The sequence below is a fragment of the Nycticebus coucang genome, chromosome 11 (assembly GCF_027406575.1).
Source record: "Nycticebus coucang isolate mNycCou1 chromosome 11, mNycCou1.pri, whole genome shotgun sequence".
In the NCBI taxonomy this organism is placed as follows: Eukaryota; Metazoa; Chordata; class Mammalia; order Primates; family Lorisidae; genus Nycticebus; species Nycticebus coucang.
In genome coordinates this window covers 91,734,618-91,759,488 of record NC_069790.1, presented here as the reverse complement: position 1 = coordinate 91,759,488, position 24,871 = coordinate 91,734,618, and positions in this window count along the sequence as shown.

The window sequence follows — 24,871 nt, the reverse complement described above, 5'->3', positions numbered from 1 at the left end:
TGTTAACATAACTTTCACCCAACTTTCTTAATTATTGTGTTAAGACATTTATACTCTACACTTAATAGATTTGACATGTACCCTTGGAAAATGACATTCCTGGGCTGAAACTCCATAAGAGATGCCACAGAGGCTAGATTTTATCTGCATGTACATCTTTTAGCTTTCTTCCCCTCTCCTGTTTTTCTCACTATCTTCTGTTTTCACCTAACAGTAGTACCTTTGTGAGTCACTAGCACAATAATCCTTATCCAGGCTCAAGCTTCTAGGAAATCTGACCTACGATTGGGTTGTAACTAGCTAAATACTAATATAATTCAAGGTCTTTATGGGTAAACATAATGATCAACAACAATAAGAAAAAACCTTGGTGGCTTTTGGTGTGTAGTAAAATATGCATGTCATCAAGAGAAATTATAGTGGAAAAGACGTAGTCGGGGGAGGGGAGTTACTTATCAGGATCTACAATATCAAAAAGGCAATTAAGTGCAACTTTTAGCATAGATCTGTGTAGTTTTTGAAACTGTGCATTGCATAGTACACAAACTTCCCAAGTTTTTATGTCAGGACTATTTTTGGTTGCAAGTGACAGAACCACAATTCAAATGAACATAGTTTGAAAGAAAATATTTGGCCTGTGTGTTTCAAGGGCAAAGTTTACCTTAGACAGAGATGGGCCTAAGAGTTCGGTCTCAGTGCCTTACTCTCCATCTCTTGACTTTGTCTGACTTTATTCCACATTCACATGATATAACGATGCCTATGTAGAGGTCACACAGGCAAGAAAGGCTCTAGTTTGTTTTGCTTAGATCATGGGAGTGATTTGAAACGATTACTATGTCCAGGGTCTGTGCTACACTTATTGAACCAATGGAATAATGTGTCTAACCATGTGATGGGAAAGGCAGTTGTACGATTGATAATATGACACTGGTCACACATAGCAGGAAGAAGTTACCAGTAAAGCCAAGAAAAAAGACACGCACATGTGTCTTTGACAGAGAAGAAATATTTCTATAATAGTCTACTAGTGATAATATTAGTGGAACAGGAAAGAGGGAGTGAGGTCCAATTTTCTTGAGAAATACAGTACTAATCTAATTAAGACACATTTGTTATTGTAGGACTCTTCGATTTCTTTAAGTTTCCATGATGGATATATATGATATATTATTGTCCTAAACTTATTTCACATTGAAACCTATTTCTCATGCAGTATTTTATGAAATCCTAACAGACTGTATTTCAAAGTCTACTTATTAGCTACATAACTTTGGAAAATCAATTAAATTCTCTGAGCCTCTGCTACTTCAGGTGTAAAACTGGAGTAACTAAATGGTCTTAACACATGAATATTAAAATATATACATTAAAGATACCTGCCTTTATGACAGTAGTTTGTGTTGGGCCAGATCAGATCAACTTGAATACCCTCCCAAAGTACTAATTTCTTTTCTAAAAATGGTATTTTTGTTTGTGGTGGTGTTTGTTTCTTAATAAGACAATGGAAGGTGAATGTAGTTTTTTTGAGGAATATTTTATGGATTGGGTATACATTGAATTGGACTTGCAATGGAAAGAAAAGAAGAGCCAGAGCTATGGCAGAGTTGAGAGATTATTGTAATAAACTGAGTGCATGTATACCTAAACAAAGGAAATATGAGGCAATAACCTACGATTGATAAGAAAAAAAACTGAAACTTTCAGAAGTAAAAAACTTTCAGAGTTAACCAATTCAGCAATTTAGTGTGAGAATGTTATTTTCCAAATAGTCTATTCAATCAAATGTTGATGGGTGCTAAAGTTGTGTTAGGTGTCCTATTTTAATACAATTATACCATTATTCTCTTTGTACAATTTATATTTCATCTAACAGAGTGTGATATAAATCAGGATTTTACTTTATATGTTGAACACTTCAGAATAGTTTTATTTTAACGTATGGACTTAGATGTAATGCCATATGCAATAAGGATCATACTTGAGACAGTATTGTAAAATTACTGTGCTTTGAAATAAGTAGAATAACCATAGAAAAAGTGAAGAGTCTTCAAATATAATGTGAATTTTCAGAATTAGAGATAGAAATTAAGGAAAAAGAAATTGAATTTAATATCTGGAAACCATTGCAATTGATTTATTTAAAAGGATTTATAGGGATCAAATTTTACCTGTATTTGGATCATTTGTATTTTTTATAATAATATAGTAAAAATGTTTTTCTTATTTCTCAATTATTGATGGCATTTGGACTTAACATAATATGAATTAAATTCTTTCCTTTAATTAATTAATGGGATAGGATAGAAAGATAAAATACACTTCTGATTACAAAACACAATTGTCTTCAGAATTACTTTTTAAAACTATGGCTCTCTTGAGATGTGGTTAAATGAAAAGAGAAGAAAAAAAAAAAAACCCTTAAGCTAACATAAGCAATAAAAGGAGAATGTAAAGGAATCAAAGGAAGATGTATATCTATGTACATACATAGTTTATATATATCTGTGTCTTTATATATTTAGACATATATAATTAAGGTTGACATATAACCCAACTTGAGCCAATTTCATTATCTACTACACATAAAACACAGATAGGTAGGGCAAGTCAAAGTTGGATTTATCTGAAGTTTATATATATATCTATATTTAGGTATAGACTTTCAGATCAAATCCAACTTTGACTTGCCCTACCTATCTATGTTTTATGTGTAGTAGATAATGAAATTGGCTCAGATTGGGTTATATGTCGACCTTAATGAAATCATCTGTGGCCAAAAGCCAGGGTCTTGTCATAAAGGAAAGGGGCTATTTTTAAATTTTTAAATGTAATCTTACATGAAATCCTGCTGTAAACAACCAATAGAAAATGAAGCTGCTTTGATGGATGTAAGGCAGGATGCTATCCATATGCCTAATTGCTTCTGCTGCCCATGTCCCCCTTACAGTGGTTCTTGGAGTTCCTTTCCAGAGATACAATCAAGGGGTCAGAGTTATAAAATAATATGCTCACTCCAGCACGTGCTAACACTAAGACAGGTTAAATCATTTAAATTCCTCAAATTGTCATTTCTTTAGCTGAAAATTGTATATAACACAAATGTCATCTAACTCAAAAAGTTAATGTATTAAATCAGTGGTTCTCAACCTTCCTAATGCCTCCTCATGCTGCAACCTTTTAATACAGTTCCTCATGTTGTGGTAACCATAAAATTATTTTTGTTGCTACTTCATAACTGTAATTTTGCAACTGTTATGAATGTAAATATCTAATATGCAGGATGTATTTTCATTGTTACAAAGGGGTCACGACCCACAGGTTGAGAACCGAATGAAATCATTCGCCTGTAGTAAACTACAATGCTGTGCACTGTTAATTGATACTGTACTCGAGATCTCCTTCTCTGTCCTGTGAGGAAAATGTCAAGGTTGCCAATTCCTTTAAGAGCCTCACCATGGAATATTATGCAGCCTTAAAGAAAGATGGAGACTTTACCTCTTTCATGTTTACATGGATGGAGCTGTAACATATTCTTCTTAGTAAAGTAACCCAAGAATGGAAGAAAAAGTATCCAATGTACTCAGCCCTACTATGAAACTAATTTATGGCTTTCACATGAAAGCTATAACCCAGTTACAACCTAAGAATAGGGGGAAGGGGGAGAGGGAGCTGGGAGGGGGGCAGTGAGAGGAGGATTGGTGGGATTACACCTGCGGTGCATCTTACAAGGGTATATGTGAAACTTAGTAAATGTGGAATATAAATGTCTTAGCACAATAATTAAGAAAATGCCAGGAAGGCTATGTTAACCAGTGTGATGAAAATGTGTCAAACGATAGGTGGCGCCTGTGGCTCAGTGAGTAGGGCGCCGGCCCCATATGCCAAGGGTGGCGGGTTCAAACCCAGCCCCGGCCAAACTGCAACAACAAAAATAGCCGGGTGTTGTGGCGGGCGCCTGTAGTCCCAGCTGCTCGGGAGGCTGAGGCAAGAGAATCGCGTAAGCCCAAGAGCTGGAGGTTGCTGTGAGCCGTGTGACACCACGGCACTCTCCTGAGGGCGGTACGGTGAGACTCTGTCTCTACAAAAAAAAATAAAAAAAAAAAAATGTTTAAAAAAAAAAGAAAATGTGTCAAACGCATCTATGAAACTAGTGTATGGTGCCCCATGATCACATTAATGTACACAGCTATGATTTAATAAAAAAAAAAAAAAAGCCTCTTCAGTTCCCTCCTAGCCACATGCTCAATGATTTCAGCAGTTCCTTCTCGTTTTAAGTAATCATGTCACCTCCAGGGATATATTAGTGACAACCTATATATCCTAACAAAACACCAGCTATTCACTTCTTTTGAATAATTCTAGTTTATTCCAAATGTGCCAGTGATTATTTACCTTGTTCTGTGGTCTTAGAAGAGTGAGAAGAGGGAGCATGAGCAGAGGGCAAGGCTCTTAAATCACTGATTTGAACCCGTCTTAGGAGCTTGTGTAGCCCCAATGTCAGTAGCAAACTCGGCCTCCTTCTGGAGCTAGTCTGAGAATTGCTCATGATCACACAGGGGAGCACCCAGGCGAAATAAATTCTGAGCAACAAAAGCACCCTCTTGACAATATTCACTTGCGTGAGATTATAAACCATGAAATGAGTGGCAGACAAAAACTGCTTAGGTTGAGGCGTACATTTTCGCTCTATTTTGGACTCTGGTACCCTGACAATGTATTTTAAGTTCAGCCCATTCTTTTTTTCTTTTTCCTTTTTTCTTAAATTCTCATTCATTTATGTGAAAGCCTGTCTTCTCAAGACTAAAGCTTTCCTGTAGTAATGTTGTCTGTCTGGATTTGAAGCCAGTAGCGCCCTGGCACATATGGCTAGAACACTCTATTTTGAAAGATATATTATGTCCTTTAATACAAAGGCCATGATGTGGATTTTTGCACTTAGAATCAGCAGGAGAATGTGGAACTGGTTCCTTGCAGATCTTGGCTCCATCAGCAAATAAATTAAAATAAACTGGAGGCTTGAAATAGAAATAATCCTCTTTCCAAGTGTTTCATTTAGAGAATGACATCCTGTTTTCTTCAGAATATCATGGGTAATTCTGCATATGAATGAACTTGGGAATAGAAAAGGGCCAGCAAATGAAACAGACAAAATAACTTTTAGAATTCTAGCCTTCAGTAATAAAAATAAGTGATGATGCCTTTCCATTTAAAGTGCGAAGGGGAAAAGAAAACCTGAAATTTAGTTACATAAAGTTTTCAAGAGTTTTATCACAATTTGTGACAGCAAACGGCAAGGTGAAATCTTCCTAGGAGATAATATAGTATATCTTTAGGGCAATTTACCATTTATTTTTAAAAGATAATTTTTAGCTATTAGTTATAGAAGTCAGAAAGGCTTTTTGGTTTCCGTCATAAGTGAAAAGGTGTTTGAGAAATGCCTGAAGATTTCTGTACATCACTGAACACCATTCCCTCAGAAATACTTTGATTAGACTTTCAATTAATCCTAAAGGGGCTTTAGGTGATATCCAAGGTCAATGTTGTTCATGTCATATAGACAGAATTAGCTATTAATAAAACACCACTACTTAAAATAAAAGTACATAGAGAGTATAATAACATATTGAACTGAAAGATATATAGTATCTTTGGTTCGTAATCTTAAAGATGATACACACACATACCAAAATATGTATACACAGTTTAAGCAAGGACAAACTGTATTATATTAAGATTGTAATAACATATACTGGTAATGTTTGTTATCTGGTATATTGTGTCTCTCATAATTGCAGAACTCAAAAGTAACCTGAGTATTACAATTTTAGTACTTTTTTCCCTTAACATGTGTATACATTTTTTTGGCGCTCCCTGCATATGTTTGTCTTCCATTATGGAACAGCTAAAACTCACCCAGCACCTGCAGCAATCTTGGCCCCTAGAGCCCTTGTGTTTGGTTTTACTACTCCTCTGTTTAAAAAGGGAATTAGGAGCTTAGTTGAATCCCTGTCTTGGATGAAGAAAAGATCAAGAAGACCCTCTTCTATCTTTATATTGTCTAGAATGAAAGGATATTTACAGATTTAACATCGTTCCTGGAAACTGTGGAAAGCTCATATGGGAAATGTTACACCAATTTTTGTATCAAGATGATAATAATAATCAATGATTATTTGTAACAAGTTGAGTCTGTAAAATCTAAGCATTTATGTGAAATTTGTTTCCAAGATTCAATTGGATTCATCAAATTTTTCCTTGGCTTGAGTAAAAATTTGTTTTCTAGCCCTTTTTATTATAGGTGGGGTCATATGACTCATTCCCACCAATGAATTGTGAACAAAATGGGGCAGTTAAGAGCTGCGCCTCAATCTGTTTCCCTGCTCTCTTGACTAGATGTTACCACTTTGAATTTGAAGCCATGAATTACAGATGGCAAAGCTTCAGTTATACTGGGTCTCTGAATTACTACACCAATTGTAACCATACCTTGCCATCACTGGGGACCATTCTGTTCTTTGGCATAAATAAGGAATGAAGATTTGTATAGTTAATCCTCTGAGGTTTCAGGGCTGGATATTACATAGCTAACATTGCTCACTCTGAGTAGTAGTACATGCCCAAAATAGATAATAGAAAATCATCAAAGTAATTATGGTACAAAATAAGTTATTAAAAATATATAAGGTATAGATTGGAACCAGTAAATACTGGGAACTGACTATAACATTAGTTGCTTTAGAAACAATAACTAATTGGGAAGGGAAGAATCTAATGAGTACTGCTAATAACAGCAACAGGCTGTGAGAGGGTCCATGGTTAATCAGCACTGGTTGTCAAAAACAAATAGAAAAATATTTGTTTGTTATGATCAAAGTGTTTCTTTAGCCAAATACCTTAAACAGGAAGAACTGATAGAAAATATGTAAGTCATTTTTCTCCTAGAATAATTTTCTATGACACTATTGATTTTCATAAAATACTCATGAGGGATGCATACATTTTTTACAGGACTGGTAGGAAAGGTCAGCCTACAAGGCCAGGTGGTTAAGTTCACAAACTTAGTATAGAAAAAGTGCTACACACCTCACTGCTGAACATCACTACAGTTACCCCCTTGGGAAGCTGTGCACGGCACCAGTGCCTCGTCCATCCTTCAAAGCACTTTTTTTTTTTTAAAGATGAGTATGTGATTTATTGTCAGAACTCCTGCTATGACAGCTCTAACAGCTGTTCCAGAAATAGAGTTCCAAAATTGTTTTGAAGGCTGGGCATAGTGGCTTACACCTGTAATCCTAGCACTCTGGGAGGCCAAACTGGGAGGACTGCTTGAGCTCATGAGTTGGAGACCAGCCTGAGCAAGAGGAAGACCGGTCTCTAAAAATAGCCAGGCATTGTGGCGGGCACCTGTAGTCTTAGCTATGCAGGAGGCTGAGGCAAGAGGACCACTTGAGCCCAAGAGTTGGAGGTTGCTATGAGCTATGATGCTACAGCACTCTACCCAGGGTGACAAAGTGAGACTCTGTCTCAAAAAGAAAAAAAAAACATAACAAAACAAACAAATAAAAAAATTGCTTTGAAGAGTTGACTAGGTACTAATATTGGTGCATAGCTTCCCAAGGGGAATACTTTGAAGGTGACTTTAGTGATATTCAGCCACGAGATATGTAGCACTTTTTCTAAGATGAGTTCAACTAACTTATTTGTCCCACCTCATCTAATGATTTTAGGACAATGGATTTTGCAATGTTGGTAACACAAGATTTTAAATGAACGGCATATATTTGGGGATTCAAATTAAGTTTAAAAATGTAAAACCAGTATGGATGATTAAACAAAACCTCTAATTAACACATTAATTAAATTGACAAATATTTGTTTATTTATTGAGCATTACTGGTTGTCAGACTCTATTTTTTGGGTATGGGATATGAAAGGGGTTCCTGTATTTGCTTTTTAGTAATTTTAACTTTAAAATGAATGTCAGCCAGATGGCAAGTGTCTCAGATTTGACTTTCCAAAGAAAAATAATCCTAATACTGTATCTTGATCAATAATTAATAGGTGGAAGCTCAGATCTGACAATCCTGGCTAGTTTGGTTTGTTCTACTTTGAGGCTTACTTCTATTTAGAATACTGCAACCCTCTGAACAAGTGTATGTTACCAGAGCCATAAAGATCAAAATAGGCTTGGCACCTGTGGCTCAAGTGGCTAAAGCACCAGCCACATACACCTGAGCTGGTGGGTTCGAATCCAACCAAAGCCTGCCAAACAACAATGATGGCTGCAACCAAAAAATAGCTGGTGTTGTGGTGGGTGCCTGTGGTCCCAGCTACTTGGGAGGCGGAGGCAGGAGAATTGCTTGAGCCCAGGAGTTGGAGATTGCTGTGAGTTGTGATGCCACAGGACTCTACCCAGGGCAACAGCTTGAGGCTCTGTCTCAAAAAACAAAATTAATATCAAAATAATGAAACCTGTAAACAAAGTTAGGAAGAAAATATGAGATATAGCAAAGACAGATATTTTCCATGGTGACATTTAAAAATAATGTAAGTGATATAACATTTTAATTCTTTTTGTATTATTTATTTCTGCTATGTGTTTTATTTGCTATTTAGGATGTTTGAAATGTTCAAAAGCACTCATATAAACTCACAAATTTAAAATGTCTGGAGAGTTTTAATAAATTTGTAGATGATGTTTACATGCTTAAGAAAATTTAGTTGTCAGCGTTTCATTCATATCTCCTGAATTCTTACACCAAATCCAGGGAGATCTGGCAATATAATTATAAATTTATCTTCTTGCATATCTACCTTTTAAAAAGTACTGTGTTAGAATAATAGTGGAGTTCTTAGCTCATGCCGAATCAAGTAAATTTTACTCAGGTATCATAATTGTTATTAAACCTTTGTTTGGTAGGTTTACTCGATTGGCATATTCTCCAAGACAGGATCCTTGAAATAGTATAAAATTTAAGTGCCAAATGAGAGTGGCATCTTTCCTAAATTGTATTGGTCTATGTCATAGTGTTTTAATTTCGTTCTTGAATGCTTGTCCAGAGGCAAAGGGCCTAGCAGCTGTACTTGAGATGTTGCATGGACTCCTGATGCAATTACTATTTGGATAAATTCCATGTTATGTCATTTGTGTATGTTAAACTGGGTACATGTTATGTTTTGTGAATCTTCTTTCTAATTTTCAACTCAGCACACACTGAAATTGAGTATGCTGTTGTGTAATGCAAAGGGTTTGTGTTTAATGTGGTGAACAGGGTGCACGGGTAACTCAGTGTGTAGGGCGCCAGCCACATGCACCCAGGCTGGCGGGTGCCAACCCAGACCGGCCAGCTAGACAACAATGACAACTGTAACAACAACAACAAAATAGCTGGGTGTTGCGGCGGCGCCTGTAGTCCCAGCTCCTTGGGAGGCTGAGGCAGGAGAATTGCTTTGAGCCCACGAATTTGGGGCTGCTGTGAGCTGTTGACGCCAAGGCACTCTGTGGAGGGCGACATAGTGAGACTCTGTCTCAAAAAAAAAAAAAAATGTATTGAACAAAGTAAAATATGTATGTATATGTATTTTTTTCCTTCTGGAAATCATGCATTGTGCATCAGTAAATCCATGGATAACTGTGTTATCCCAATTAAAAGTAGCATAAAGTTTTCCCCATTCTTGATAGTGGTTAAACCATTACAAGATACATGGAAGACTTGTTCCCTCTAAACCCTAGTCCATAAATGACTGTGGTTGTGACTCTATGGTCTATGATGTTTGCATCAATAATTAAACTAACCCAATCTCTCTAGCTCTCTTTCTCCCCCACCCCTCCCTTCCTATCTTCCCCTCTTTTTCTAATTTTTATCTGTCTCAAACTTTCTTTTGTTTTTTTTTGTTTTTTCTGTTTCTCTATCCAAGCTACCAAGAATAGAGGATATAGCTGGATTTTTATCACAGGCAAATTGCATTAGCTATTATTCCCTGCTCTTTATACATATTACTGGTAAATGCTAATTGACTTCATTTCACTCTGCAGAGAAATGATAGTTCTATGGGATGGGAGTTTAGTTCGATCATAATTTACACATAATCCTCTAAATTAATTTCATAATTTAAAATCCTCCTGCTTCAACACAGGATTTGAGTTAACTTAAGCTTCTCTAATTGCAATAATAAAATGTTAAAATATTTGAAAATTATTATACAAAAATTCTAGTTTAATATGGTTTCACTATCAATGTTCTGTTTCCCATATGTAAAACTAAAAAAAAAATGAATATTATCTTTACTGCATGATGAAAGGAAATGTACTTTTGTTAGAAGAGGAAGAATAATTTTACTGCTATTCAATTATAGACGTCTTATGTATATTTTATATAAAGAACAGGCCCATGCAATCTCCTTTATTATCCATTTCTTATACTGAGCTATATGAGTTTTGAAGTATAATCCAGAAAAAGGTCACAATGGGAAAGTAATATGGTTCTGATATGAAGGTGAAAACAGAAGGTGAAATAGAAAACTTAGAAAAAGTTAGGAAAATTTATGCTTTATCACTCTTTAAAAGTCTTTCTCACATACTGATAGTTTTACTTTTTGGTCAAGAATTCTTATAGCCATAACTCTCAAAATCAATATCTTGGTTAATATTGATACACAGAATGATTTTTGTACATTTTTTTTCACTTTAATGATAACCCTATGGTGTGAAACAGCTTTTAGCTCTTTTTTAGAAAAATGAATAAATTGAGGCACAATCGCATAACTTGCCCAAAGTCACCCAGCCAAAAAAGGACAGAGTTGGAATTTAATCCCAGTCTGGCTCTAACACTATTGCTTCAGATTACTGTGCTATAACGAATCACTAGGACCTGGGTAAGTTCCTGTCCTGGTTATTGATTGATGGGTGATCCCTGTGCTTTCCCAGAAGCAAATGAATGAAGTCATAAAGTCAGGAGCCTGCATTTGCTTCCAGGAAGTGTCATCACCCCTCAACCTGAAGAATTGTTTCTAGAGGACCTATGGACTAAGCCAAAACTATTCTTAAAAGGTACCTTTATATTTATTCAGATAATTAGCTGAAACTCTCAATTTCCATGTCACAGATTTAATAGGCAATTCACTTTTCAAAATTCCAAGGCTATTACACATAAGCTAGTTTAATTAAAATAAAGATGTATTAAGCCAACCAACTTAAGGCCACCATAAAATGTTAGTTTTAAAGAATTTCATCCCCATTTTTTAGGTTTTTGAATAATTGACCTATTTGAATAAAATTACGTAGTATAGTTCCTGTCCAAGACTATAATCAAAATTATTATGTAAAGTTTGACAAGTGATAATAATAGCCTATATTTTGTTACTCATTTTCTTGTCAAGCAATTACTGTTAACTAATTTTTAAAATAATTTGTAATCAGTTTTACTGAAAAAATAGGTTAGTTTTCTCCAGCCATTGCCTTTACCATGATGGTGAATTTCTCCTTTTTCCTTTCTTTTTTTTTTTTTTTTTTTTTGCAGTTTTTGTCCAGGGCTGGGTTTGAACCCGCCACCTCCTGCATATGGGGCCAGCGCCCTACTCCTTTGAGCCACAGGTGCCGCCCCCCTTTTCTTTTTTATATGATGTCTTTTGAAAATTCATAGATGTTAATTTCTTTCAATTTTAATAAATTTCACTGTAGTCTAGTCTATTTAAAAGTGTCAGTCCCACATTTAGGTAAGAGTTCTGTGACCTCATTAGGTTCATCCATACCCTGTTCAGACGTGGGCTCACAATGACGTGAGTATGAAGAAGTCACCCTCTAAAATAGTCACATGCCTTCATGCTTCTTCTTCTTGTATCTATGCCTGCAGTAAGCTGTGATGGAGACCAGGAATGGCAGAGGATTTTTTTCACTGACACTGATCATCAGACACTATACTCTGTGTGGCACATTTCCGTTTCCAAATGCTGAATTACATGTGTGATTGTTATGGGAGGACCACAGAGGACCTCCACTGCACAGTTCACTATCTTTGCAAATTTTCTATGAGGAGGCTTCTTTGCCCTGCACTCCACCTCTCCGGCTACCACAGCACCCTTTCCTTCACCCACAGTCATTTCCTATTTTATCAATGGGGATATTGCAGCTTCATCCATCCCAGCTTCCCTGACCTACTGTTTTTCCCAGAGTCCCCGCAACATTTGTACAAATGAGTGCAGGAGGCAAAGTCAAGTCTACTACACGAAAAGATGTGAAGTAAGATCCTTAGGTAAGCACCACCTACCCCTATTTCATTTGCCTTGAAGAGAGCTCCTTTACTTGGCTCAATGTTGGAAAGGGAAAAACGCTGACATCATACTATAGTTGTACATATTTAGGCTTGCTAAAGGAAAAGATTAGAAAGAGGAAAAGATTGGAATAGTAGTTTTGGCCCAGCCATGTCCTATTGTATTTTACAGGTCTATTCTGCCTTTCTTCTCTCCATCTGCTATCACCAACTGATTGATATGTGATACATATTGACCTTATATCAGCTTTCAAGCCCATTTATCAGTTTAGGGAGAACAGATAAAGGTCTATTTGACATATTATTACATATATAGTCTAAAACATAGTTTTTAAATATTGTTCAGGAGATGTCTGAAAGCATACACAATTTTAGCAGATAAAAGAAAAAAGCTTGAGAGATCTATTGAACATTGTGGTGACTATAGTTAATAATTCTGTATTGTGCACTTGAAAACTGCTAAGAAAGTAGAATTTAAATGTTCTTACCAAACACAGGAAAAGAATAAGTATCTAGGGTAATGCATATGTTAATTAGTCTGATTTAGTAATTCCACAGTGTATACATATATCAAAACATTATGATGTACCTAATAAATATATACAATATTTATTTCTCAATTTAAAATTAAATTTGTGAAGTCACCCATTTTACAATTCAGGAATACATAACATTATACTTCTGAAGAGCATTTTTCAAGATGAAAGGCAAAATAATAAACTTTCAATGTGCTTGAGTAAAGGTAATATTAAATACTACTACAAAGGACTTTTACAGTTCTTAATTTAAAAACTATATGTTTCTTTCCTTTGACCATTTTTCTAATCTACAAAAAACTTTTGTGTTGAGCTTGACGTTGGCATACAACTTTTAGTTATGCTCAATTAAGATCATGAATGTGATAGGTGTCCATTTTTTTTCTATATACTGAGGAACATGATAGATTTTAAAAATCATTTTGAAATTCTACAAGAACTTACTTATAAACCATTTGTATTTGCAACATTTTTAGATTTAATGTTTTAACATTTTTCCCTAAATGTTCAAAATTAAGATTTTTCATAATATCTTGTGTTTATATATTTTATATACTTACATTTTACTAATGTAGTATTACATAAAATTTTCTGAAAATATTTTATAGCTTCTTTCTCTTTCTTTTATCCATTTTTAACAATTACTGAAAGCTGCATATTAATGCCATTTTTTTTTCAAATCACAGTTGCCAAATGGTTTTTTCAGAAGGCTGTTTTTGTTTTGTTTTGTTTTTTTTGTAGAGACAGAGTCTCACTGTACTGCCCTCGGGTAGAGTGCCGTGGCATCACACGGCTCACAGCAACTTCTAGCTCTTGGGCTTACGCGATTCTCTTGCCTCAGCCTCCCGAGCAGCTGGGACTACAGGCGCGCGCCACAACGCCCGGCTATTTTTCTGTTGCAGTTTGGCCGGGGCTGGGTCTGAACCCACCACTCTCGGCATATGGGGCCGGCGCCCTACTCACTGAGCCACAGGCGCCGCCCTGTTTTGGTTTGTTTTTAGAGAATTAGTTAAGAAATTGATTTAACTCATCCTTTTAGTGTTCATTTCCAAGCTTGCTACATTAAGTTCAGAAACTGTGGCTTATGTCAAGTTTTAGAACTTGGGGTACAACTTTTACTTTAGGTATTTGATAGTAAGTTCTTGTTTTGGAGTAAAAATTTCATATGTACATTTAAATTGCTTATTATTTTATGTGTAAATTATTTCCACGTGTGGGTATTTTACTTATTTTAAGTAATTAATTTAGAGATGGACATTCGAGCTGGATTCAAATTCCTAGCATTAAATGGTTATCTTGCCTCCTGAATAGCTCAGAGCACATGCTCACACCACACAGCACCTAGCTTTGTTTGTATACTTAATCTGTCAAATTCTGACTGGTTTCTTTGGTTGTGTGTAATCATGATTCATGTATTGAGAAATGCTCAACTTTAATGTTATTTAAATATTTTTCTTTGATTTCATATTAATGTATTGCCTCTTATGTTTTCTATTTGCATTTGCTTAAATATCTCTGCCCACTCATTTATTATAAATGTCTGTGACGTATAAAAATATATTAATGGTAGTTTTATATATATTTTCAAACCAAATGTATATTTTGATACTAAAGTTTTTAAGCATTATTAATTTTATATTAAATGTTAAGTTTAATATTTAAATTGTTTATGTCATAAAATTGATGTTTACATCTATAATACTGTTTTATATTTACTGCCCATAGACAGGAGAGACGGTCATGATTTCCTTTAACTGTGTAAACAATCTGACTCTTTTCCCTGTCTTTATGCTCTTGGGCCTTCTTTTTTTTTTAATCTTTGTAATTCAAAACTTTTACTGAGATCTATTTATATAAATCTTCCATCAATGGTACATAAGCATAGTGAGCTGCTTTAAAATGCATAGAGGTTGTATTTTTCCCTTTGTGTTTCCTCTTTTGAAATTTCTTCAAATCTTTGGTTATTTATAGTTTCTCTTATTTATATTTTAGTTATTTTCCTACCCATTCTTTCTGGAATCCCTGTATTTTATTTTGCTTGATTTCTATCTCTATGTTGGCGATGTTGAAAATTGTTCTTCATGTCCTTGATTAACATATCTAGGAAGTATTATTTTGTTTTTTACTATCTCCAATGTGGATTTCAGATGTATTGCATGTATAATAGGATTTTGCTTATGAATGTGTGTGTGTGTTCACGTGTACATGTTTTCGAAGGAAGGGATGTTTTATAATCTAGCCAACAAATAATTCTGTATACCAGTATAGCCCAGATTAAATATTGTTTACACAATTTTATGTTGATACAAACTGGAATCTTGGTGTCAGCAATAGTCATTAAGGAAAAAGAACATTATTTATTTCTTTTTGATAGCTAGTTGAGCATAGGACGTTTTGCTGTTAAAGTATTATTTTCCCTCTAAAATTTCTATGAAGTTTCAGCAAAAGTCAAAACAACCAATCCTGTCATAATATTGCTATTTTATTATGATAATGTTCAATATTTAAGAAGGGAAAATAAAGAACAAAGAATGTTTGGGAAATATTCTAGGAATCTTCATTATGATGTTTGTGAATACCATCTAAAGGTATAAAGATTGATGAAGTAGGCTTGGTGTCTGTAGCTCAAGAATTTAGAGAGCCAGCCACATACACCGGAGCTGGCGGGTTGAAATCCAGCCTGGGCCTGCCAAACAACAATGACAACTATAACCAAAAAAAAAAAGCCTAGCAGGGTGTTGTGGGTCAGCACCTGTGGTCCCACCTACTTGGGAGGCTGAGGCAAGAGAATCGCTTAAGCCCAAGAGTTTGAGGTTGCTGTGAGCTGTGACATCATGGCACTCTACTGAGGGTGACAAAGTCAGACTCAGTCTCAAAAAAAAAAAAAATTGATGAGATGAGATACATGTATAGCTAGACAGATTTTCCAACCAACTATATGTAAAGTCTTTACCATGTGTTTTGTGGGAAAACCCCAATGTTCATTATAGGCAATTTTTGTTTTCCCTTTCTCTGTTTAAAAACCCATATGTTAAATAACTGAAAATACTTCTATCTATTATGTAAAGAGGAGAATAGCACATTAAATTTATATAAGGGGTCCAGGGTAGTTGTATTTTGTAGAGGAAATTCTAGATATTATTTATTTCTTCTGTGCCGTCAGAAGAGAACATTCCCCTCCCCTGGGAAAAACATTTTAAAATTTTATTTTAGAAAAATTATTTTTGCCATCATATATTCTATGATACTTTCTGCAGTTTTCCAGCTGTATTCTAATTACTTACATTTAGATTGAAAATGATTCCTTTTTAAAATCACCAGTAACATAAACTTTTAAACTTGTATAAAACATGAAAATAATTAAAAATACAATCAGTAAAACATCTAATTATAAGGCGATACAAGTAATATAGAACTGTATCTCTGAACTGCATATTACAAAAGGACGAGATAGATCTGTGTCATTCCTTTTTTAATCTAAAGTATCCTACAGACTAGAGTAATGGATCCAGTAGTAAATCTAGCAGGAATGGTTTTATAGATTGTGAAATTGAGGTCCAACAGTGTCAAGACAGAAGGTCATAGAACAAATCAATGGATCAGAAAGGACAGGAACTTGGAAATTTCTCTTACTCTCACTATTACTCCATAAAATGTGTTGAAAAATGAGGTCAAATGCTGACAATTACCTGGTGAGTTAAGATTGTACAGATGACCAATATGTATGAAATTTTGGATGTGTACTTCTGTCTTTTTAAAATTTGGTACTTATTCATGATCATATATTTATTTTTAGTATCTGTTTGATAATTTTCCACTCTCCTCATTGTTTAAGATAGCCTTAGGGTCATAGATCTCTTTGAGGTAGATTTAAAAAAGAAAAAAATATCAAGAGTCAATTACTATGGAGCATGAAAATGGCCAGTAACTGAATCTTGATATCTGTTTCAATTTAAATTGAATTTTGGGCATTTTATGTTTTAAAGATAAATAATACATTGTTATTTGCTAAGTATTACATGTTTAATTTATAGTATAATAAAGATACTTTAGCTACCAGAGATGTTTTGTTTGTTTTTTTGGTAAGCATCTCCATATTTGTGTGTGTGGTTTATGAAGTTTATTTCCTGTTACACCCACAGAAATTAAACTTTGAGAATGCAAAAATAGGTGAAGTAATTGAAACCCCAGGTCTTTTTGCAAAGATATTTTTGTTTCTGAATGTTGTATGTATTACACCCTTCTGCCCTGAAGTTTCTGGACCATAGAGAAAGAGCAGCTTACTATTAATATCCGCCTTTTGTTTGGTAAAGGCCATGCTGATAACAATGAACAAACATCCTAACTGGGAATCTGAAAGCCATCAAACTTCCCAGCAACAGTCCTGAGTTCTAGAAGACAGGGGAGTAACGACTTCAAATCCCTTAATTTTATACTGTAGGAAGTAAATTGATGAGTAAAATTGGCAATAAAATATACTAAACAAATTCAAATGAAAATGGTTTTTATAAGCACACTATCAATCTGAAGAAAAAATGATTTGCATTAAAGAAGTCAGAGTACAAACAGTAGAGAAAAAACAGATGGATTCCATTTAATACCAACTGTTGACTAAAAGTTGTCAAGGAAAGGTTGTTCTGTTTATCTGCAAAGATTTGAAGAGGTACATCATGTAATAGGAAGTAAGTGTAGAAGCAGAGCTACAGCCTAAAACCCAGCTCGTTCAGCATATGTAAGGAGGCCGATATGGTAGGAGAAGCGAGCAGATCTCATGTTATTGGATGGAGAGTTAGGTGAGAAGTCAAAAGCTAAAACCATAAGAATACTTGCTTATATCAGTTCCAGCTTGTGGGTTTTGAAACTTCTGAATATCTGCCTTTTGTTTGGGAAAGGCCACCCTTATAACAATGAAAAAACATCCTAACTGGGAATCTCAAAGCCATCAAACTTCTGAACAACAATCCTGAGTTCTAGAAGACAGTGCAGTAATCACCTCAAGGACCTTAATTTTAAACCGTAGGAAGTAAATTCATCTTCTGCGTGGAGATTGGTGATCTTATGTTTGTCCTAGTTAGTAGAGTAACATTGCTTTGTTAGTCCTACTTACCTGTATCCTGCAAGGACAGGTTTTATGCTGGAAGACATTGGATTTCTTGCCTTTGGGTGTACTTGACAATTGAATTAGGACTGTAGCACTCTGTAGGCCCCTTTCCCCTATAGCTTCGGATGCAGTAGCCCATCCATTGAATGTGGAGAGAGAGAGATATCTCTACTTGATCAAATTCACTCAGTTGAGAGAATGCATTATGACATTTTTAATCATGCAAGGAATGAAAGTATATATTAGGGAGAAGATACTGGAAAATATGCTAAGGAAAAAACATTAAAAAGGAGATAGTATACAGGAAATAAAAAATTCACACAACTTGAGTCTTGGCAGGAATTCCCACTACCAACAGCTGTACAGTCAAAATTAGAGTAAAAAGATAGAGAGCTGTGGAATGGTGCCATCCAGGGGCAGAGGAGGCACCTGACGTACCTAGGCATTTGGAATAATTATTGTGTTTGACAGAGGGAATATATGAAAAATAACGATAAAGATATATGAAGGTCTACAATTAAGTTCACGAACTCATCCTAGACAAAGTGCTACAAACCTCATTGCAGTACATCGCAACAGTCACCTTTGAAGTACTCCCCTTGGGAAGGTAGGTACCAAAACCAGTGCCTAGTCCTCTCTTCAAAGCAATTTAAGAACTCTTTTCCTGGATTGGCCATCAGAGCTGTCATTGTATTACCCCTGATGTTCTGAATGTCATTAAAATGTCTTCCTTTCAATATTTCCTTACGTTCATTAAAGAAAAAGTCACTGGGGTCCAGAGCAGGTGACTATGGAGGGTGCTTCAATACTGTCATTTGTTTACATGCTAACAACTCCCTCACAGCCAGTGTGTGTGAGCTGGCGCACTATTGTGATGTAAGTGCCATGAGGTGTTGGTCAAGACTTTCAGTCAAGACTTTCCTGTTTCTCTATCAATGTATACTTGGTCTGCTGTGCTTCTTATAGCCAGTCAATGATTTTGACACACAATTACAAGAATTTTTGCAATTTTGGGGTCAATTCTGCTCTTTACTGGCTGCCCTGACCTCCTTTCTTGCATTATCTCCACAAACTTGGACTAACATGTTCCTGATTTCACTTCCTCTCTCACAAAGTTTAACAAGAAATTTACAAATATTTATTTGTTCCTGTAACTCAAGCTCTGTTGAGTTGTTGTGATGGCACACAAAAACACATAATAACAATAGTCAACACCACTCAGCAAGACACAGCTACACACCAACACAAATGCAACTGCGAGGCACTGATATACCAAGGTTATGAAACCTCACCGACTTGCACAGTGCTGCTGACATAGGTGCACAATGATGAGTTCAAGAACTTAGTTGTCAGATCTTGCAGATAATCAAAATGGGAAATTAATAACTTCAGATAAAAAATTTAATAAAAATAAGAACCCAATCTTCAAACATTACATCAATAATAATGCAGCTATCCAACAATAAGAAAAGGTTTGGGATATAGAGTAGACTAGAAGATTCAAAAGTGTACTTGTACCAGGATACCAGTAAATATTCTATGATATTTATAAGTAGAAAAATAATGGTAAAAGTATATTATTTAGAGATATATAGTGTGACTAGGGGTAGAGAATTGTGGAGAAAGACATTACTATTTTTACATGTGTCTTTTAACATGACTCAGTATTTTAAAGGCATACATTATTATTTAGAATATTTTAAATTGTAGGTATATAATAATTATATTTCATTATAAGGTATATGTGATGTTTTGATACAAGCATACCATATGAATTAATCCAATCAGGGTACCTGAGGTATCTGTCTCCTCAGGCATTTAACATTTCTTTGTCAAAATTAAAAGAATCACAGTAAAACATAGCATTAAAGAAAAAGAGACTGATCCACAGTTCTCCATACTTACGTACCCTGTGTTATTCCACGTTTTATGTACCCTTCACTTTCATGTTGTAATTGTCATACAATTTATAAGGAAATGTTTCCTTACACATGTATAAGTAGACCGACTTTATAAATCTTACTCAGCATTCAGTGTGACTAATCCAAGTAAAAACTATAACGTTTCTCTGTGTATATTCTATATGGAATTTAGAAAAATAAAAAATGATGACATTCCTAAACTCAATATGGGATCCTAAAATAGAAAAAAGAGTTTGGTGAAGAAACTGGTGAAATCCAAATACATTCTTCAATTAGTTAAAAAAAAAAATTAGACAATCATTTTTGAAGTAAAATAATGATAACTATTTTAAGGATCCACTTATTTCATATTGCTTTTTTTTTATACAGCCTGTTAAACTCTCTTAATAAAACAATTATTAGTCCAAACTAATATTTCGTCTTATTCACACTTTTCAGATAGGAGTTTGCACCTCAGGGAGGTTAAATTCCTCACATGTGGTTACATTTTTAAGAATGGTGCAAGGAGTAGAATCTGAGCCTGCTTCTGGTTCAGTGTCCTGTTCTTATACATTATTGTTAATTCAGATTGGGGTTGCTAGTTTAATACATTGTCTACACAAGGATTTATCTTATGAGCAATGTTTGCATATGATATTTTATCTTCATTGTGGAAGTACTTACATAATGTGATGTGTCAAAACAGATGAAAAATTTACCCATTTAGTAATTCTTATTTAAATTGTCAAAGACACTGGAACTCTTGAATGGATGTAATCAAGTTCAATGAATCTATAAGCAGAGTTTATAGCAATTTCCAACTGCTTACAACATAATATTGTTTTTTAAACATTGAGTTGTAGGAAAATATGTTTTGTAGCATGTAGAAAACAAAAGAAAATGAGCTGTCCCTGTGGAGATGTGCACTGTGTATAAAGATAGATCTGTCTTGTCCTGTGGTGTTAACATCAGGGATGCTCTAGATATTCAGGAGACATGAACCCAACCACACTTAGTACTTCCTTGGACTCAGCTTCTAAATTCAGAGGTGCCGTGGTAACTATTGATTTTAACCAAAGATAATTTAGGCTATTAGATAATGCTTCCAATTGTGCCAGAGTTCTTTTATTTGAGCTTGATTAAAGTGATAAATTTACAGAGCTGATGGACAGTGCAAAAATTCAATATATAAATGGAGGAAGGGATTTTATTTCCTTTTTACCACACAGCAGCACCGAAGAAATGAGCTTTAGGAACTTATTTCTTTTTTCTGTGTTGGAATTGTGAGTTTTATTTCCTCCTGCCTAGGGAGACAACAGTTTTAGTGACTACAGAAAGGATGCATGGTAGAAAACACACTATCTGAACAAATGACTAAATATAAATATAAAAGACAAAAATATGTGTGTATAAATATACTCACATTTACACACACACACACACACACACACACACACAGTCTACTTGTATAATTAATTACCAAGCTGTCTTCACTAAGGGCATTTGAGATCTCTTCTATCTTGGTCCTGTCCAGAATTCTTTTTATTTTTGAAATTCGCTAATTTTCTCCTAATAAGCCAATTTCAAATCCGTTTACTTTTTTCCAGGTAGATCACAATTTCGAATGATTCTGTCTCTTTGAAATCATTTATGGTTCACATATTAATCTGCAGGATTATAGCAATTTCTATTTGAATGGGTTTACTTTTCCAATTTTTATTGTTATTGAGATTTTCCAGCTTCTAGGGAAATGGTCCCTGTTGTGTCTAAATATTTCTTGCAAATAATTTCCTTTTTACTGAGATGGCCCACTCAGAATTATTTTTCTCAAATTGTAAAAATGATGGAAGTTGTTTTCACTATTTTATCACACTTAAATGTTTTGTGTATACGTAAGAGGAAAAGTCAGTGATATTGTCTCATTTTTTTTTAATGTTTTCTCAAAAATGTTATTAAGATTTTTGACCCATCAGCTTTTCCACACGTCTACCCTGTAGGTGTCAACGATGAGTTCTCACAGCCCTTTTTAAAATCATTTGTCCAACAAATATTTGAGCACCGAGAATGTGCAAGGATGAATACTTGGATTTGGCTATATAGAAGGAATCCAGGGAGTTCAACACAGCGATAGACAACATGTAATCCAATAAATAATAACACTGTGATTGGGAATTACTGATTTTAATCATTTTGAAGAAAAACAAGCTCTGAAAGCATCTTCTAAAAGATTACTTCCAATAGTAGTGTGGGATGCAAATATTTTCTTTGTTAAGCCATCTTTGTGTTGGTTTCTTAGTGATATGTCAAAAGGTTTTCTCCAAAGGTCACAAACTTTGTGGTATAAAACAACAGAAATTTACTCTCATTATTCTGGAGGCAAGAAGTTGATAATCAAGGTATCTATGGGGCCATCCTTCTGAACGTTGCTGGCAATCTTTGATATTCTTTGACTCGTGGCTATATAACTCCAATTTTTGCCTCTATTTTCATGTGGCCCTTTTCCCCTCTCCGTATCTTCATAGGACTTCCTATAAGGACACCAGTTATAATATATAGGGTCAATTTTAATCCTGGAAGGCCTGATCTTGTATAGAAAATATATAAACGTATCTTCACCCACCTCGTTTCTAAACAAGGTCATCTTTACACAGCCTTATTTGTGGTTTAAGTAAACTTTCATAATTTCAACATGTTTTTATTTGAATTTATATGTATATATATTATTTTACTAGAAATTGTTATTTATTAGAAAAAAGAAAAACCATTGATAGACCTATATTCAAATTATTGTAACCTTGGGCCAGTTGGTGATCTACTGCTTTTTGTAAAATCCAGTTAATAGACACATTAGGAGAAGTCAGGTCAACTGCCTGTTTGAACCTGAGCAAGGGCTAGTACATGTTATCTCTTCCCTTTTTAACATCTGTATCTCTAAAGCAGTGGTTCTCAACCTTCCTAATGCCACGACCCTTTGATACCGTCCCTCATGTTGTGGTGACCCCTAACCATAAAATTATTTTATGGTTGAGAACCACTGCTCTAAAGGAAGAGACACCATTGCAAATATACCCAGAGACAAAGAAGTGGTATTTTGTCAAGGTTAATGTAACATTATAAAGTAATTTTGACTGATTCTGCATACTAGGAGAATGTAAATAACATATTTTCTATGAGAGAAATAATTTGTAAGTAAATCCCTGTCTTCGGAATGGGAGAATAAGCCTTGTTGTCCCAAGTATCGACCTGAGAAGATGTTGTCAGGATTTTACTATAACTCCTCATTTTCTGAGACCTTGAACTTCTCTTCCAGGGAAGAATCAAACATCACTAATGCAGTTAATGTTCATTTTTGTTTGTGTGGAATGAAGACTTGGTGTGTCCTGAAAAGGAAACTGCAAGTGATCTACCAAGGTCTGACTTAGCATTGCATATTGCTCTGTTTGCAGTCGTGTTCCACTGGATTAAACTGGACATTTCCTCTGGCTTGGGCCAGTTGTTAGGCCAGCCACTGTATCTGATTTTTTCTGAAGACCTCTAGACCATAACATCCCAGTTAATCTATTCAGTCCCTATCATACCTGCACTGATTATGATTTTCTGCCTAAGTCCCCATTCTGACCAGTCTAACCAGACCCAACGTTGATGTTTGATGCCATGTGATTGAATTTAACACCTTGATGCTGACCATATTCTTTTTTTTCCATTCTAGTAATACTTAATCCAGACTTAGGAAGGAATTTTTGGTACTTTCATTATGTTTTAGAAATTAAAGAACAGTTGCATCTGAATTACCTCCTAGATTTGTACTTTTGTTTATTCCTATATGACTTTTAAAACAGTGTGTTTGAATGAGAAGAAAAACTTTAATATTCTTATATTTACTTTATAAAATTCTTGAAAACTTGACTTTATTCTCTGACCCACGTTTTTAAAGAGTCTGACAAGATACACACCTTTTCATTGCTGTCTGGGGAAATATGAAATGGTTAGAGAACAGCAAGGGGTATGAATATATCCTTTCCAATTTTTAAAGTCTGCTGCTGTGGTAAGGGTGGGCTACAGTGATATATGACAGGTTTTAAAATAGTAAATGAAATTCATTAAACTTTGGTCTTTTGCAAAAAAATTGTATATGCATAGAAAATAAACTATGAACTAGGATGTTCTGTTTACAAAAGTATGTGATCAAATAATTATGGAGACAAGAAGGTTCATTTTTTGTAGGAAATACAGGTGTTACAGCCTTACCATTCATAGTCTTACTATTTTGTGTCTGAAAGGGAAACACTTTTTGTATTTCATGTGTGTTTTGCAGACTTACTTTATGATTTTGGTTATCTGTAAGCAGATTAAATATAACCATTTACAAAAAGTCATACCCCAGTAATTTTATAGATACAACATTTCCATCTGATACTTTCTGTAATAAAAACTATGAAAAGCATCAAAAACAACTGCTTTTGTATACTATACTGAAATTAGTTTGGATATGGCAAGATTCCAATATACGTGTAATATATAACAAAATTACTACTTCAGTAGCAGCTAAAGTTAGTTCAGTAAAAAGGGAGAAAAAAAGTTCTGTATTCTTGAGAAGATATTTCAGCAGCAAAAAGAACTATTTAGAATAGTTCAAATTGATGCTTATTGCTCAAAGTTACAAAGTTATAGAATGTTCTTTAAGTAATTAGCTGTTGATGGTAACAAATATGTCATGGGTAGACTTATACTTTTATAATTAAAGGAATGAGCTATAATAATTGATTAGGAAATTGTAGGTCTTTGTATAATTTTGTAAATATAAAATATGACCTATTCCATATATATCAGAAATACATTATTCCAAGAAATGCCGAAAGGTGAACTGATCAAGTTGAGAGTAGTTGAATATGTAAAAAAAAAAAAAAAAGAAAGAAACACATAATTAGGTGGTGCCTGTGTCTCAAAGGAGTAGGGCACTGGCCTCATACACCAGAGGTGGGTTCAAGTCCAGCCCTGGCCAAACTGCAACAACAACAACAACAACAAAAAATAGAGAGAGAAAGAAAGAGAAAAAAAATC